This window comes from Ambystoma mexicanum, chromosome 7q (assembly GCF_040938575.1).
Source record: "Ambystoma mexicanum isolate Mex_15411 chromosome 7q, UKY_AmexF1_1, whole genome shotgun sequence".
Taxonomy (NCBI): Eukaryota; Metazoa; Chordata; class Amphibia; order Caudata; family Ambystomatidae; genus Ambystoma; species Ambystoma mexicanum.
The window spans coordinates 971,205,505-971,221,204 of record NC_090941.1 but is presented as its reverse complement, the minus strand read 5'-3'; the positions used below and the strand labels follow the sequence as shown (position 1 = coordinate 971,221,204).

Sequence of the window (15,700 nt, the reverse complement as noted above, 5' to 3'; positions counted from 1 at the left end):
AAAGTCTAATGTGTACTTTTAAATAATTATAAGGATTATCATGATATAGTGTATTCTTGGAAAAGTTTCTGCTCACAGTATTATAAAATCTGTAAATGAAAATATAAATTCAGTTTCATGTGCAGACTCTTAATAATTCTTTGAGGGCTGGTAAATTCCAAATACAGTCCAAGCCAAAGTGACTCACCCATTGATATTTTCTTCCTAATGGATATAGTCGGACTCTTGTGTTCATATCAGATAAGATGTTGAAATTCCTGAAGAAAGAAATCTAATCGATATGCTCTAATAATTCCTCAACTATGCTGGCTTAAACGTTTTCTCTCAATTATATGTTACTCACAAAAAGTATATCTAAGGTAAGCAGTAACGTACTAGCAACCCTAAACGTTAAGTCCAGGTCTAATTGCTTACCTTAAAATTGTGTATGTTCTATATCCTGGAAATTATTCTGCAAAAGTAATGTTGTAGCGCATTCTTTGCAGCTGCAATTTTGTGTATTTAAACTAAACTCGATGAAGTAAATGTGTGACATCAATCGAGGCGAAGTTGTTGCCAACAGAAACTTAAGTCTGTGCAGTCACTGTAATTTACTTCAATCATGTAATGTAATGTAATTATGTAGAGATGTATGAAAGAAAGGGTAAAGGTGCATTCTGCTGATGTAACCAGACTGGGGTATGCCCTGTCAAAACAATAGATTGTAAAATTAAAAAATGAACTTGTAATTCAAACTTACAATCCTATGTATTACATTTTATTGTCCAAATAATATCTAGAATAGTCCAGCTCGTACAGTCTGTGTCCATCATTTTGTATACACATGTTGGTGGTTTCATTAACTACGTACTTTGCTCTAAAAGTAATGATTATTACCCTCAAAGGGGTCTCATCAGCTCAATCTGGCATGATAAACAAAATGTATATTCTCATCCTTCCAGTATAATATCCTATATTAAGTATCTGCTGATGCAAACAATGAGTGTTCTACCTAAACATATGATCGAGCAATGCCCATGATGAATCAAATAGTCAGGTTGGCAAAACCTTCTGTTCCTAAATCTTATTGCATACGTGCATGGTTTTATTTGCTCTACACAAGGATAATATAGATATTTCTCTGAAAAGGATCCTAGAGCATGCTGGAAATAGTCAACAATACAATTATTACTGTTCATCTTTCTCCACAGAAAGTTCATCACATATGCAATCTTCTTGTATAATTATAAGAAAACAAAGTTCATAGTCTCTATGGGGTCTGATTAGAGTACTTCTGAATTTACAAATGTCTTGTGTTTCTTCTCGCCTGAGTTTATGTTCCTGTTCTTCACCTCTTGGGTCGGTCTTGATATGTACCAGTCCCAGAATTGTCAAGTCTTCTTTATGACCATCTTGATGTTCTTTATTCCAGTGAGCAGCTAGTGCCTCTTGGGGATCCTGACTTCCAATAATTCCTATGTGTTGTCTCACATGGTACCTCAGTTGCAATATATTTCGTTCTACCGTTGATCAAAATGTAATCACGGGTCCTCCGATTCCACCCTATAAAACTATAAAACTCTGGGTGAGCACATATCAAACCGAACAGTGGAGTGGAACTGATTGATGAGAGCGGACATCTGCGCATACAGTGAACGTTGGTTTTATACTACGAATACAATGGTCAAGGCATTCAACAGTTACTGCTTGAATCTTCATACTTTCTACCGTTTCCAAGTAACTAATTGGCTAAGCTACGTCCTATACTTAGAGCTAGCGTATGTTAGTAGAACGTGATTGGAGCCGACAGATCGCCCGTATACCAACTCATCACCTCTCCATGTGGCGCCACATCGATTCTCACCTCGCCCAGGAATAGTTTGCAATTAGTAGAATAACATTTGTGCTGACTGCCAGAACTTTATTATACTGCAATTAATCAGCACCATTGCGGAAGGAACACAAGACAGCCTGCTTCTGGTGGGAAGGGAGACATTCACACAATACCTGCTAGATATCGGCCTTCGCAGACCTTGTTTTGGATACTCCTAAGGCTGGCCACTTCCCAAAGACATTGCAACTTACCATTTGATTGGTCCTCTCAGTAATACCAATCTATGCAGTTTCCCCTTCCCATAGTCAATTGCAGATAGGCATTTGTGGCCATTTGAACGGGTCTCTGGCTCAAGTTCATTTCCCCTGGAGTGCTCGCAGGATTGGCTCCCGCCCTATTACATGACCCAGTGTTGACATAGCTGCTTCAGTCTTGACTGTGAAGCGCAGCTTGAGCTCTGTCTCCCTCCTCCCTGGCCGGTGGGGTATTGATCCAGTGTTCATAGCAGGGTTTTCCCATGCAGGGCCCATCCTGGGGGCATCCCTGCTGAATGCGCTTACCTGGGATATGATTTCCCTATCTTGCGCTAATCCTTGGTCCCTTAGGCCTATGGTATGCACAATGCATCCCTTCCCCTGCATTTCCCTGGGCGGCCGGTTTTCATGGTGTGACTGCAGTTTGTGTACCGTGTCCCTCCCCATCCAGAAGGTACCCCGTCTCCTTGCTTACCTTTGAAGGTGGTAGGTGCGCCCCTTATCTGCTGCTGAATTGGCACCTTAATACATGCCCCCCTTTGATAGATCTTTCGATCGACATCTCCTTCCTGCTAATTTCTTCACTGTTTTCCATGCTCACCCACGCTAGCATTACCCTATTCATATCCTCTTCTTCGTTCCCTCTTAAGTATTTTCCAAATACTAATCTTTGTCCCATCGGGTGAGCACTCGTCCCAAAAGATTTCGTAGTTTTCAAAGTCTTGTGAGGGTGCTTTATAAATTACCTCTACATCATCCTTGCTCTTATTCATGCTTGAAGGTTCCTCACCTAACCCGTTACCAAGCTTAGTTTTATTTCCTGACATTATTAAACATGTTTCCTTTGGTATTATTTGAACCAGCCGATGACCCACCGGCTGATGCGGATGGTGACGAGCATCATGACAAGCAAAGGAGCAGTTATTTTTAACAATGCTGCCAGCCAATCCGGAACGAGTATCATCCTGCAGTGGCACTGTCTGAGTATGTTGATCGGAAGTAGTAGGAGCCGAAACGAAGGAAACACGTACAGGAACAGTCCCACCCACGGCAATGAGAACACGCCCCCCGCCCCATGCTCTTGGGCTGCGGGAACCGGCTGGCCAAACCTCTGGCACTTGGTGTTCTCTGCTGTCGCAAAGGGAGAAATCTGGGGCCGTCCCCAATTGTCGAACAGCAGATCCACCTGATCCTGGCGAAGCTCCTACTCGTGGCAAAACGCAGTTCCCTGGTGAGTGAGTCCGCAATGGTGTTTTTGACTCCCGCCAGGTGAAACGGAACGAGGAACATGTCTTGAATTGCCCACCGCCACAAATCCTAGGCCTATTTGGAGAGTGCCAATGACCGGGTCATCCCCCCTGGTTCCGGATGTAGAACATGATTGTGGTGTGGTGTGTGAAGATCCTCGCCACCTTGTCCTTCGGTGACGACAGAAAAGACTTGAGGCCCAGAATACGGCACATAATTCCAGGACGTTGATGTGAAGGTCCCTTTCTTCTGGTTGCCAGAGGCCTCTGCCGTGCAACTGTCCGGTGTGGGCTCCCCATCCCTCTAGAAAGGCATCTGTGGTGACAGTCTCCTGGTAAGGAGGAACCTGAAACTGAGCTCCCTCGGCGAGATGCTGCCAAACACCCACCACCGTATCGCCCGATCGAACTATTCATTGAGGGTGATCTTGTACATAAAGCTCACCGACACTTGCATCCACCTCGCATCCAGGAGAGGTGTAGTCTGCAGAGATGAACAAGGTTGATGCAGGTGGACAACATCCCCAAAAGTGACTTAATGGACTGCACCGTCGCTGCCTGGGCCGACGACAAGCGCTGCGCCTTGCCTTGAATGGCTTTCACCCTCTCCTCTGAGGGAGCCGCCAAGCATGTCACGTGTGGAGTCGCACACATAGGAATAGTGTCCTCACATGGCTTCAAGCAAGACATTGCATTGTTTACGGAGAACCCGAGCTCCGTCAGCAGACATACGGTTTTGGCAGTGTGCTCACTTGCCAGAGGGAACACACCAGCCAGTCGTCCATGTCAGGGTATTCATGGATGCCTTGTAGACTAAGATGAGCCACCACTGGAGTCAGGCACTTTGTAAAGACCCTCGGGTCGACTTCAGGCCGAAAGGCAGAGCCTTGAACTGGTAGTGCAGACCATGAAATACGAATTGCAAGAACTGTCGGCACTTTTTGTGACTGGGGATTTGGAAGTAGGCATCCTCCAGGTCCTTCAGCTGGCTGAGCATGTGCTGCAATGTGACCATCTGGTACTTGTTGAGACGACGTAGATTCAAAATCAGCCTTCAACCCCCTGTCTTCTTTTGAACTAGAAAGTATCTGGAATATGCACCGGAGCCACTGGGGACGGGCTCTATTGCCCCTTTCCGTAACATGGTCCGCACCTCCTGCAGAAGCTGTGGACTTTGTAGTTCCTCCCGATGAATTGGAGGGATACGAGGACACCTGCGTTGGGACTCCAAGGTGCACCGCTTTGCGAGAGCGTCCAGCACCCATCTGTCTGTGGTGATTCTTTTCTCACATGCTGACTGTAAAGAATGGACGGGGGTATCTGCACTCCTGCCCTCTGTATGGTAGAGTAGAAGCGCAGAGCACTCCAGCCAAGTTTCTGTATATGGTAGAATGGACGAGCAACTAAGGCTCAAGCTCTAAGAAGGTGATGCAGGGTGGTTCTTAAGTAAAGTGTAGTCCCCAAGCCCCCCACAAAGGAATGTCCATACACTGTTATGTGCTAACAGTTCTTTATAAAAATAAATAAGGTTCAAGCTGTATACATCAATTAATAACACACTTTGAACTTTGGCAAATCTAATATGCCAAATATATATAATGTCTATGTGGTACCACACTGACTCCTTTAAAATGAACTAACTGCTGACAGTTCTAATGGCATACAAATCAAACAGTAATGTGTATCAGCATAGGAAGGAAGACCGGTTAGGTTAAACAATGGCAGAATGGTTCTCTTGCTACTAAGACACCTCTGCGTGAGGATCCCCCCTACCTGGGCAACCTGTAATAAAAGGTATTAACAAGCCCAGACCATTTACGTTTAAATAGTCTTGTTTCTGGTTAAAAATGTTCCCCTACCCCAATGTAACTGAGTTAGCAGAGTTTCTTCGACAGTTCATCGACGGATACCTCGAGGGTGGACTCCCTTTAAAGCAGGAGCCATAGGGCGTCGAGATTCCTCAAAGAAATGTGAACACTGGCATCGAGACTGCAGCTTCAATCATTGCGGTGCTCGTCTACGATCGTTCTGGGAAGATGAGGCCTGCGGTGCACCTCGATGCAAAGAGTTTGGTGCTCCAAAGGGGAATTGATGAAGAACGTAGGCCTGGCAGCGGGGCGTCGGAGTATCTGTGTCACTGATGGGGACTCGACCTTGGATGGATTTCGATCTTCACTTGTCGGTGTCTTTGTGGAATTTGGGTGGAAACCCACTGGTGGATTCTCCTCGGTCGTTGAAGACCTTGACTTTCTTTGGCGGGACAAAGCGAACGACTGCGATTGCAAATGTGCCAGTTGTTCAAAATGTTCTTAGGCAAAGGGTGGAGCGTAGCAGCTCCAGTCTCTGAGCAGCACAGTGTCAAGCTGTCCCTGCTTCTGGGCATCACAACTCGACTGGCTTCCAGCAGTTTCGGAAATCCTCGGAACCCCGGTTGACGGCAATGGACTTCAACTGCCTCAATGTCTTGGTGCTTTACTTCAAGACTTCTCGGCGGACCCTGTCTCCATTCGAAAGTCTTTCAGGACTGGCTTCCAGGGTGCCTAGATGAAGATCTACTTCTGCACGATGTTCCCTCGTAGCTCGGGGAGACGTCTCCTAGCCAGGTCCTCTCTCGGATCAGTCCTGGACAGACTCAACAACTTTCGGATTTCATCGAAGGAAAGCAGCAGCAATTCCTCTTCTTCCAGCTGGGCTTCAAGGATAAGCAGCTTCAAGTTTCCACTTCAGCTTCTGACCAATTTGGTAAGTGAGAAGTCCCCAGATATACACATCTGTCCCTTATTCACACTGCTGAGCCAAGCTCAGTCAGCCAATCAGTCAGAAGGGCATTCATGCAGGCAGGCAGCCAATCAGGCTCACAGTGCATTCAGGCCATTCACTTCCACCCAGACACCCATAACAAAGGATGTGGATTGGGGCAAGCACCCACCCTTTCAGCACACCACACTGCATTCATGTCAGTTTCAGGCAGGCTGTCTCATTCTTTGTGTCACAAATGCAGATACCAGATACCCATAACATGGAATGCATATTGGTCACACCCCAAGGGTACCCACAACATAGTCGCAGGGAAGGCACCAGCCAGTCTTGCCTGCACTTCCCCCCCACAATACCATATATGGTTCTTCCACCCAACAGCCAGTCAGTGGAAGGGACAGAGTCCGGGCTTCCCATGACTTTGGGAAAACAAGGTAATCGAAAGCAAGAGGCCACAGGGGCCATCTTGTCTCTTATCAGGAATTCACTGATTCCTATGGCAAAATGGAGGATACTCTGAGCACCTGTCAAATTCAGCATGGAGCTGCCACCAGCCAATAACCAGCTCTGTGGGCCACACATGGGTGCCCAAAAACAAGCACTAGGAGTACAGGGCTGTACACCCATCAATGTGTGCCATAACGGTATCCCAAGGGTCTCTGTTCACCACAACCAAAAAAAGGAATAGCTGCACTATCAGGACCACATGGATTTCTGTGCAGAAAACACAGAACACAGACAAGGCAGTACCGGACAAGGGCATGAATGCCCTGTTCCTCCAATGCATTTCCAGCATCACACTGACAAACTTTGCAGCTGGCCTCCCACTGGGGTGCGTAAGTGGAGGCCCGGGACCACGGCCGTTTCAGGCCTGCTTGGAGGAGGGGGGAATGTTCCGCCTTGTGGACAGCGCTGCCACTGACTTCCGCTGCCTTGAGAGCACACCCTGTATGCTTCTTTAGTGGAAGAGCGTGAAGGCTGCCTGTAAGGGATACTGTAACCCTTTGAAGATCTTCCTGGCTTTCCTCTGGAGGAGCGAAAGAACCAGGATTATCGCTGTTGCAAAGTTCTGAGGGAACGTGCCTTCTCCGTGTCAGTCTTTATTGCCTGCAAAGACTCGTCAACCACCTTTCCGAAGAGGTTTTCCCTGTCAGACAGCATATCCAGCACTTAGATTGAACGTCTAGGTGTGGAGGTTTGTAGCCTTCAACCAACCTTGACAGCGAGTAGACACTCTGTTGCCCATCTGACGAAAACCCAATGTCTGTGATATCTACCGCCACAGTGATGATGTTATCTGAGGCCACTTCTCCTCCCTGAAAGAGTTCCAGTGCCTCCACCTTCTAGTCTTTGGGCAGGAAGTCCAGGATTAGGGCACAGCTTGTACCAGAGTTCCCGGTCATAAAAGGACAAAAAGACTAGGGCGTTTGCTGCCTTGAGGGTAGAAGCTGCCATATAAATTATACTCTTGCCCATTGCATCCAGCTTCTTCCCCTCCTGGACCGGCGGTACCATGGCTGCCGATGACTGGTACGCTGAGTGTTAACTAGCTGTGGCCGAAACCACCGACTGGCAAGTGCTGAAACCTAGTATCCTGGGAGCCGAATCGGGCACCCTGTACTTCTTGGTAGCACAGCGACGACAGCATTTCCCGCTGATGTGCCCCTGCTCGATATCTGCAGGGCAACTACGTGGATGTCCACCTTCACGAGGTTCTACTGCGTCGACAGGGATTCCAGGGAGGAGTCCAGAGTCGGCCAAGCGTTGCTACGCAACTTGTTGCTTGAGATGAGTCTGTTCCAGAGATGTTATTGCTTCTGTTGATCCTTGCCACCCCCTGTGGTTGTGTATATGTACTGCTGTGTAATAGTTATTCCTGAGCATGTGACTCCATACCAGACCCCATGCTGGAGAAGGTTTAAGTTACTTAACTGTAACTATTGTTCTCCAGCATGGTTCTGGCATGGATTCACATGTGACCCCTCCCTCCTTCCCCTCTGTGGCTCTTGGTGGTTTATACTGCCACTTTACGTGCTTACCAAATCTGAAGATGCCACCAGGGGTGGAGTTTATGGAGAGGACTGTCCTTGAATGGGAGTAGTATGACCCAGACTACAATGATTGGCTTAGAGGAGAAATACAGTTTTAAAGTAAAGGTGTTTTTTCTTTTACCGAGGATTCCCAACCTGACTGGGAATATTCATGAGCATGTGAATCCATGCCAGACCCATGCTGGAGAACAATAGTTACAGGCAAGTAACTTAAACCATACTCCCCCCCCCCTCCCCTACCTTGGAAACACTTCCATCCCAAGCCGTCGTGAGAATCTCCAAACGACCGTGATCTTGTACCTATAAGAGGCACATGTGTCTTGCATGTCAACATAGTCGATACGCAAGTGCCAGAAGGGCTCTTCCGGCCGATGTGTTGTTCCCCAGATTGTTTTCAAAGTATGACCAGACAGAAATTGTTGCCAAGTTTCTCCAGCATGGGGTCTGGCATGGATTCACATGCTCATGAATATTCCCCGTCGTCAGGCTGGGAATCCTCGGTAAAGAAAAAATCAGTATCAGTTTCGTTTCTGATCTGTCTTTCGTAGTAGTAACCAATCACTGATCTCTGTGTCATACTGACCACAGCCAATGACTGCCCTCTACCTAAGCCCCGCCTCTGGCAGCCATCTTCAGATTTTTACTGCACGTTCAAGTGTTGGGATCCTCGTGCTATTGCTCTCGAGCGTTAGTGCTTTTTTTCACGTTTTTTCTCAGAAAAATTTCCCTTTTTTCGGTCAAAGTGCCTCAAGCTCCACCGTCTCTTCATCCGATTAACGGGGACCCGTGTCGGATTCGTCTACGCCCCTCAAGGGTGAAGACTTCGTCGAGCCACGCTTTTGGAGGATTCCAGAAGTTTCTCAGGCCCATCTCGGACATGGCCCAGGAGAAGGGAAGCTCGACGCCCGGAAAGCTGTTCAGGGTCTGCCCTGGATGCCAGCTTCAGAATGTCTTTAAGGAGGACGAACACTCACTTTGCCTTTACTGCCTACATGAGGACAACGTCGCACCTGGAGAAGGACTGTGCGTTTTGCGGCAATATGTCGGAGCGGACCATGAAGGACCGCCATCAATGTCTCGCCAACTGGCTGGAAGGAAAGAGCCCGTCAGGTGAGAAGAAGAAGAAGAAATCCGAGCGGTCTTCTAAGACCTTTGAGGGCGCCCCGGCGACGGGGGTCCAACAGAAGGCCAAGCACCGTGAGTCCGCTGGCACCGGGAGCGCCGAACGGTCGGGCTCTAGGGGCGCCAGGCAGGGCGCATCCTCCCCGGCGCAATCAACCACGAGCCAACGTAAGAGGAAGCCCGAGCACCCGGCGAAGCTCCTGGAGAGACCCCGGTCGAGCTCGAAGGCCCCATCGGAGGGGGAGCGAGGCGGTGACCCTCCCCCCCCCCCCCCCCCAAGGAGAAGGCAGTGAGCGCACCTAAGGTGGTGAAAGCCTTAATCCACCCGGCCAAGGCCTCTATCGAGACAGTCGCGGCAGCCCTGGCTCAGCCTGTGGAGGCTACACCAGTGGTGGCGACCTCGGGGCCCTAGAGTCTCCCTGCCACCGCGGAGGGAGTCCTCTTTCTTGCCCATCGACAGGACCCCCGTGAAACCTCCGACGGAGAAGAAAAAGGGGGGCAGGTGGTCGTCGTGGATTTGGCCTCAACCTCTGAGGAGGAGCTGATCGAAGTCTTAAGCCACGGCGTTGGCGTGGAAGAAGACCAGCCCGTCGGGAGGGACCCCGACGTAGGAGACGACGAGAACGTCGAGGGTGCCGACGGGGCTCCTGACCGCCCGTCGGACTCCCCTCAACCAGTGCCGCAAGACAACTCGGCGACCATTTTGTTGGCTATACAGTCCTTATGCTCAGAGATAAGGACGAGACTGCCGTTGCCAACGACGGAGGAACCGCTCCCGACGGGGGACCCGGAACCAGGCCCTTCTGAGAGCCCTCCCCCAAAGAGAAGAAGGATTCATCCTCCACCTCTTTTTCAGCCATCGCGCCCTGTTCAGCCCTCCTCCCCGTCCACGACACGTGGGGATGATACGGGGACTGACAGGGCCACGACGGGTACGGACGACGAGGTTTACGACGAGGATCTCCCGTCGTCACCTCCCACCCGGGCTTCCCCGCCCGACGAGATTGGATCGTTTCACTCCATGATCGCCAGGGCATCCGAGCTTTTCCAGCTCTGCCCGGAAGAGAAGGAAGGTTTCCTTTATCAACGTCGCGAGGCCAAGAGGAAGACGGTCCTCGCTATACCTCTACTGGACGATATTTGGGATGAGGGCCTCCCCCTCCTCAAGAACCCATCCATGACACCAGCTAGAAGGGATCGGTACGAGAAGAAGTACCGGGTCCCGGACGCGGCCCCCTTGTGCCTTCGGGCACAGCCGACCCCGGACTCGGTCGTCTCTGCGGCGGCCAGGAAGAAAGCGGGGGTAGCGCGGCCTCTACGTCGACCACCCCGCCGGACGGCGAGGATAAGAAATTGGACACAATGGGACGCAGAGTCATCTCGTCGGCAGCGACGACGATTAAGGCGGCCAACGCCTTGGCTATCATAGCCCGCTACGACAGGGAGTTGTGGTACAAACTGGCCCCCCTGCTGGACTTCCTACCAGACGACAAGAGGGCGGAAGCCCTAGAGATCTTGCAGGAAGGAGAGGTGGCGTCGGACCACGCCATTACGATTGCGACGGACATCGCTGACACTGGATTCCGCCAGTTGGGCAATGGCGTGTGCCTTAGGCGGCGTGGATGGCTCAAGGCTACTGACTTCCGTCAGGACGTGCAGACCAGAGTCTTGGACATGCCGTTCGACGGAAACAACCTGTTTGGAAAACAGGGGACGATTCCCTTCAAGCCATCAAGGCAGACACGGAGACAGCCCGGGCTCTTGGGGTTCTCCAGCAACGGTTGCCGCCCTTTCGGAGCGGCAGAGGCAAACAGGGTGCCTCCAAAGGTTCCAGCGGCGGATTTTCCACCTACCGTCATGCGGCCCGTTCGTCGTCACAGGAAGCTTACAGGGGACGAGGCAGGTCAGGCGGACCCCGCCGTCGTCGCCAGGGAGGACAAGGCGGCAAAGCCTCGTCGAAGCAGGACTGAACCGGCCGCGGGGTCAGGCCCCCACCGAAGCACCCCAGTGGGAGGCCAGCTGGCGAGCTTCGTCAGCGTGTGGGAGTCCATCTCCACCGACCGTTGGGTGCTGGACGCCCTAGCTCAGGGTCACGCGCTCGAGTTTCTAAAGAGGTGCCCGCGCGTTCCCCCTGTGGCCAGGAAAGAACATCACGTCCCTCAACTTCTCTTAAAGGCGATGCTCAGGAAGGGCGCCATCAAGCTCGTCCCAAAGAGGCTTCTGGGCTCCGGAGTTTACACAAGATACTTCCTCATGAAGAAGAAGACGGGAGGATGGCGTCCCACCCTGGACCTACGACGACTGAACAAATTCATCAAGGCGCAGAAGTTCCGGATGGTCACCCTCCAACACATCCTGGGTCAGCTGGAGGAGGGCGCTTTCCTGTCGTCGTTGGATTTGGAGGATGCCTACTTCCATATCCCCATCCTAAAGGGGCACCGAAAGTTTCTCAGGTTCGTGGTCCCCAAGGGCGTCACTACCAGTTCAAAGCCCTTCCCTTCGGTTTGAGGTCGGCAACCAGGGTGTTCACCAAGTGCCTCGCACCGGTGGCGGCACAGCTGCGCCGAGAGGGGATCCACGTCTACCCCTACCTGGACGACTGGCTCATCCGTGCAAAGACGAAGGAGCTCGCCGTGGAGCACACGGCAAGGACCGTCCAACTACTCACGGACCTGGGATTCTCCATAAACTACGCCAAGTCCTACCTGGTGCCCTCGCAAGACGTACTGTTTCTGGGAGCGAAGCTTGACACAGTGTCGCTTCTGGCCTCTCCGTCGGAGGAGAGGACGAGAGCCATCTTGGGCAAGGTGCAGCGGATGCTGGTTGCGGACGCGGCCAGGGTGAGGTCCATCAAATCCCTCCTCGGAATGATGTCTTCTTGCATTTATCTCATCCGCCTGTGCAGGCTTCGGATGCGCCCGTTACAGGAATTCATGGACGCGCGTTGGATCCAGACGACGGGCAGCTTCGAGGAGAGGATCACACTCGACGAAAGTTTCCGACGAGCGATCCGGTGGTGGGGCACCAGCGCGCTTCTGACGGCGGGCATGGACTTCCAGACCCCCGGCCACCAGGAGACGGTGACCACGGATGCCTCCCTGGAAGGGTGGGGAGCGCTCACCGAAAATCTGCACGCGAGAGGCCTTTGGCTCCCGATGGAGAAGTCCCTCCATATCAACGTCCTGGAGCTCCGTGCAGTGTTTTGGGCCCTCAGGTCCTTCCTTCCGTCCCTCAAGGGCAAGGTGGTGAGGATCTTCACCGACAACACTACCACCATGTTCTACATCAGGAAGCAGGGCGGTACCAGATCCCCAGCCCTGTCCAGGGAGGCGCAAGATCTGTGGCATTGGGCCGTCGCCCAAGGGATGTTTCTGGTGCCGTTTCATCTGGCAGGAATAAAAAACACCACCGCCGACTCGCTCAGCAGAGAGCTGCGCTCGTGCCACGAGTGGGAACTACGACAGGATCTAGTGGGCCGCCTCTTCCGACGGTGGGGCACTCCCCAGATCAATCTGTTCGCGACGGCGACGAACTCCAAGTGCCGGAGGTTCGCCAGCAGGTTTCCCCAGCCGAGGAGCATGGGCGATGCTTTCTCGTTCCCCTGGAAGGGCCTGTTTCTATACGCGTTCCCTCCATTGCCATTGCTGATCCGGCTCATCAACCAGCTCAAAAGGTCACGGTGCAGGATGATCCTCGTTGCACCTGCGTGGCCGAGGCAGATATGGTTCCCGGACCTTCTGGACTTGTCAGCGTCCCCGTCAATCAAGCTGCCAGTGGACGCGGATCTTCTCTCCAGGGAAGGAGGTGCCATCCTCCATCACGACCCGAAGTCGCTGAACTTGCAGGCCTGGCTCCTGCAGCGTTAGAGTTTGGAGGATACGACATACCGGCCGACTGCAGAGAGGTTCTTGCAAAGGCCAGGGCGTCCTCAACTCTTAAATGCTATGGACACAAATGGAAGAGGTTCTCTGTCTGGTGCCACGCACAGAAGATTAACCCTCTACGGATTACGGCCCCCCAAGTACTGCCGTACCTTCTGACGCTGGCCAAGGCTGGACTGGCTCACGCGTCCATCAAGATTCATCTTGCTGCGATCTCCCAATACACCAGAACCACGGGGCGGACGTCTTTGTGGTCTCATCGTCTGGTGAAGGAATTCATGAAGGGACTGTTCAGATCGTTCCTGCCGGTGAAGGCTCCGGCCCCGGCGTGGGAGCTAAACGTGGTGCTGACCAAGCTCATGGGACCTCCGTTCGAGCCTTTGCACTCGGCTCCGTTGAAGTTCTTGTCGTGGAAAACAGCGTTCCTTGTGGCCATCACCTCCGCACGACGAGTGGGAGAGATCCAGGTCCTTTCCTGCAAGCCGTACTTGACTTCTCACGACACGAGGGTGGTGCTCAGGACGCACCCCTCCTTCATGCCCAAGGTGCCGTCGGACTTCCACCTCAACGAACCCTTGGTGTTGCCTGTTTTCTTCCCGTCGCCTTCGTCGCCGGCCGAAAGGACTTTGCACTCGCTGGATGTGGCTAGAGCGCTGAAGTTCTACGTGGACCGCACAAAGGGTTTTTGGAAGACGTCACAACTTTTTGTGAACTTTGGACCTGTCAATCAGGGGAAGGCTCTCTCAAAGACCTCCATTTCCAGATGGCTCTCCGGCTGTATCATGTACTGTCATCGGTTGGCAAACCGACCGCTGCCTGGCCGTCCGAGAGCCCATTCCACCAGAGCGATTGCAGCTACCACGGCGTTCCCATCTGGTGTGCCCTTGCTGGACATCTGCAGGGCTGCTACGTGGAGGTCGACGCACACCTTCACGAAATTCTACTGCGTCGATCGGGATTCCAGGGAGGAGTCCAGGGTCGGCCAAGCAGTGCTGCGCAACCTGTTCGCCTAAGGTGAGCCTGGTGAGGAGGTAAGAATTGCTTAATGTTGAGTTTGATGTAATGCTTAATGTTGAGCCTTTGCCACCTCCCGTGGTTGTGCATGTGTGTACTGCTATGTATTCTTTATTCATGGGCATGTGAATCCATGCCAGACCCCATGCTGGAGAAGGAACAAGTTACTTACCTGTAACTGTTGTTCTCCAGCATGGGTCTGGCATGGATTCACATGCGAACCCTCCCGCCTACCCCTCTGCGGCTCTTCACTTGGTCATACTGCCACTTCACGTGCTACCAAATCTGAAGATGGCTGCCAGAGGCGGGGCTTAGGTAGAGGGCAGTCATTGGCTGTGGTCAGTACGACGCAGAGATCAGTGATTGGTTACTACTACGAAAGACAGATCAGAAACGAAACTGATACTGATTTTTTTCTTTACCGAGGATTCCCAGCCTGACGACGGGGAATATTCATGAGCATGTGAATCCATGCCAGACCCATGCTGAAGAACAACAGTTACAGGTAAGTAACTTGTTCCTTCCCACAATTTTCCATGTACTCTTGTACTCTCTCATGCAAATTTGCACACCCCATCCTTCTTTCATTTCTGCCACTATACTTTCTTTTGATGCATGGGTGGGGAAGTGCAGCTGTTCTAGTGCTAGCACGTTTCTGGGCATTACATGCTTCCCTGTGCTAGTCTGTTGCCAGATGAAGCCAGTGGGTGGGAGTGAGCGCCCACGCTGTACCCATAAGTCTTTTTTCTCTCTTGGTGTTTCTTCTGAAGCTCTAAAGTGTTGTATTGTGTTGAAACGCTCCTCTTTTCTCTTCGTCCCCACATAACTTCCTTTCAGCTGCCATAAATTGGGTTCTTTCTTTTGCTCCTGGGTATCGTCTTATATTTCCTTCAGGTAAGTATACCGCTTCCTTCGCTGCTCTGTCAGCCATTTCCTTTCCCAATGATATTCTGTCTTGTTTACCTTTTTGGGCGGCAAATTATTGCTGCTTCTAATGGTACTTTTAGGGCCTCAGTTAACTGCTTAAGCAGCTCTGCATGATGCACAGGAGACCAGTCACTTCTTCTGAACCCTCTCCTTTCCCACCTCGCTAACCCTGAATGTATTGTTGATGTAACCTAGGCAGAATCAGAATTTGTTTTAGCTGCATGCCCTTCCATCATGTTTAACGGGATGTATACGATCTGCCAGCAAATGTATTGTTCGTGGGCACGCTGCTCGCAGTGAAACTGCTCGGCCCCCCGTTTTGACGGTTCAATGAAAATGGGGGCCCGAGAAATTTCTGTCCTCCACCTCCATGTTAAGGATGCAGAGGTCACCCCCGCAATCTCTGCTCCTCATGTTCAGGTAAGTAGGTCAAAGGAGAAGAAGGTAAAAATGTACACCTATAATTAGGTCAAAAAGACCTAATGAACAAAAGTGAACATACAAATTGGGTAATTCCGTTTAATGCACTTATCGCCACCAACTCTGCTGTGTGCGCTGAATAGTGTGATAGTAGTTGCTGTTGGGATGATATCACATATTCCCTATTTATGCTGCACACTACCACCGTTCCAGT

General features: G+C 51.3%; 1 protein-coding gene across 1 annotated transcript in view; it reads left to right on the top strand.

Moving 5' to 3' along the window:
* Positions 1-15,700, top strand: part of UVRAG (UV radiation resistance associated) — a 727,264-nt gene that overhangs the window by 261,720 nt on the left and 449,844 nt on the right. The gene's annotated exons all lie outside the window — the stretch shown is intronic.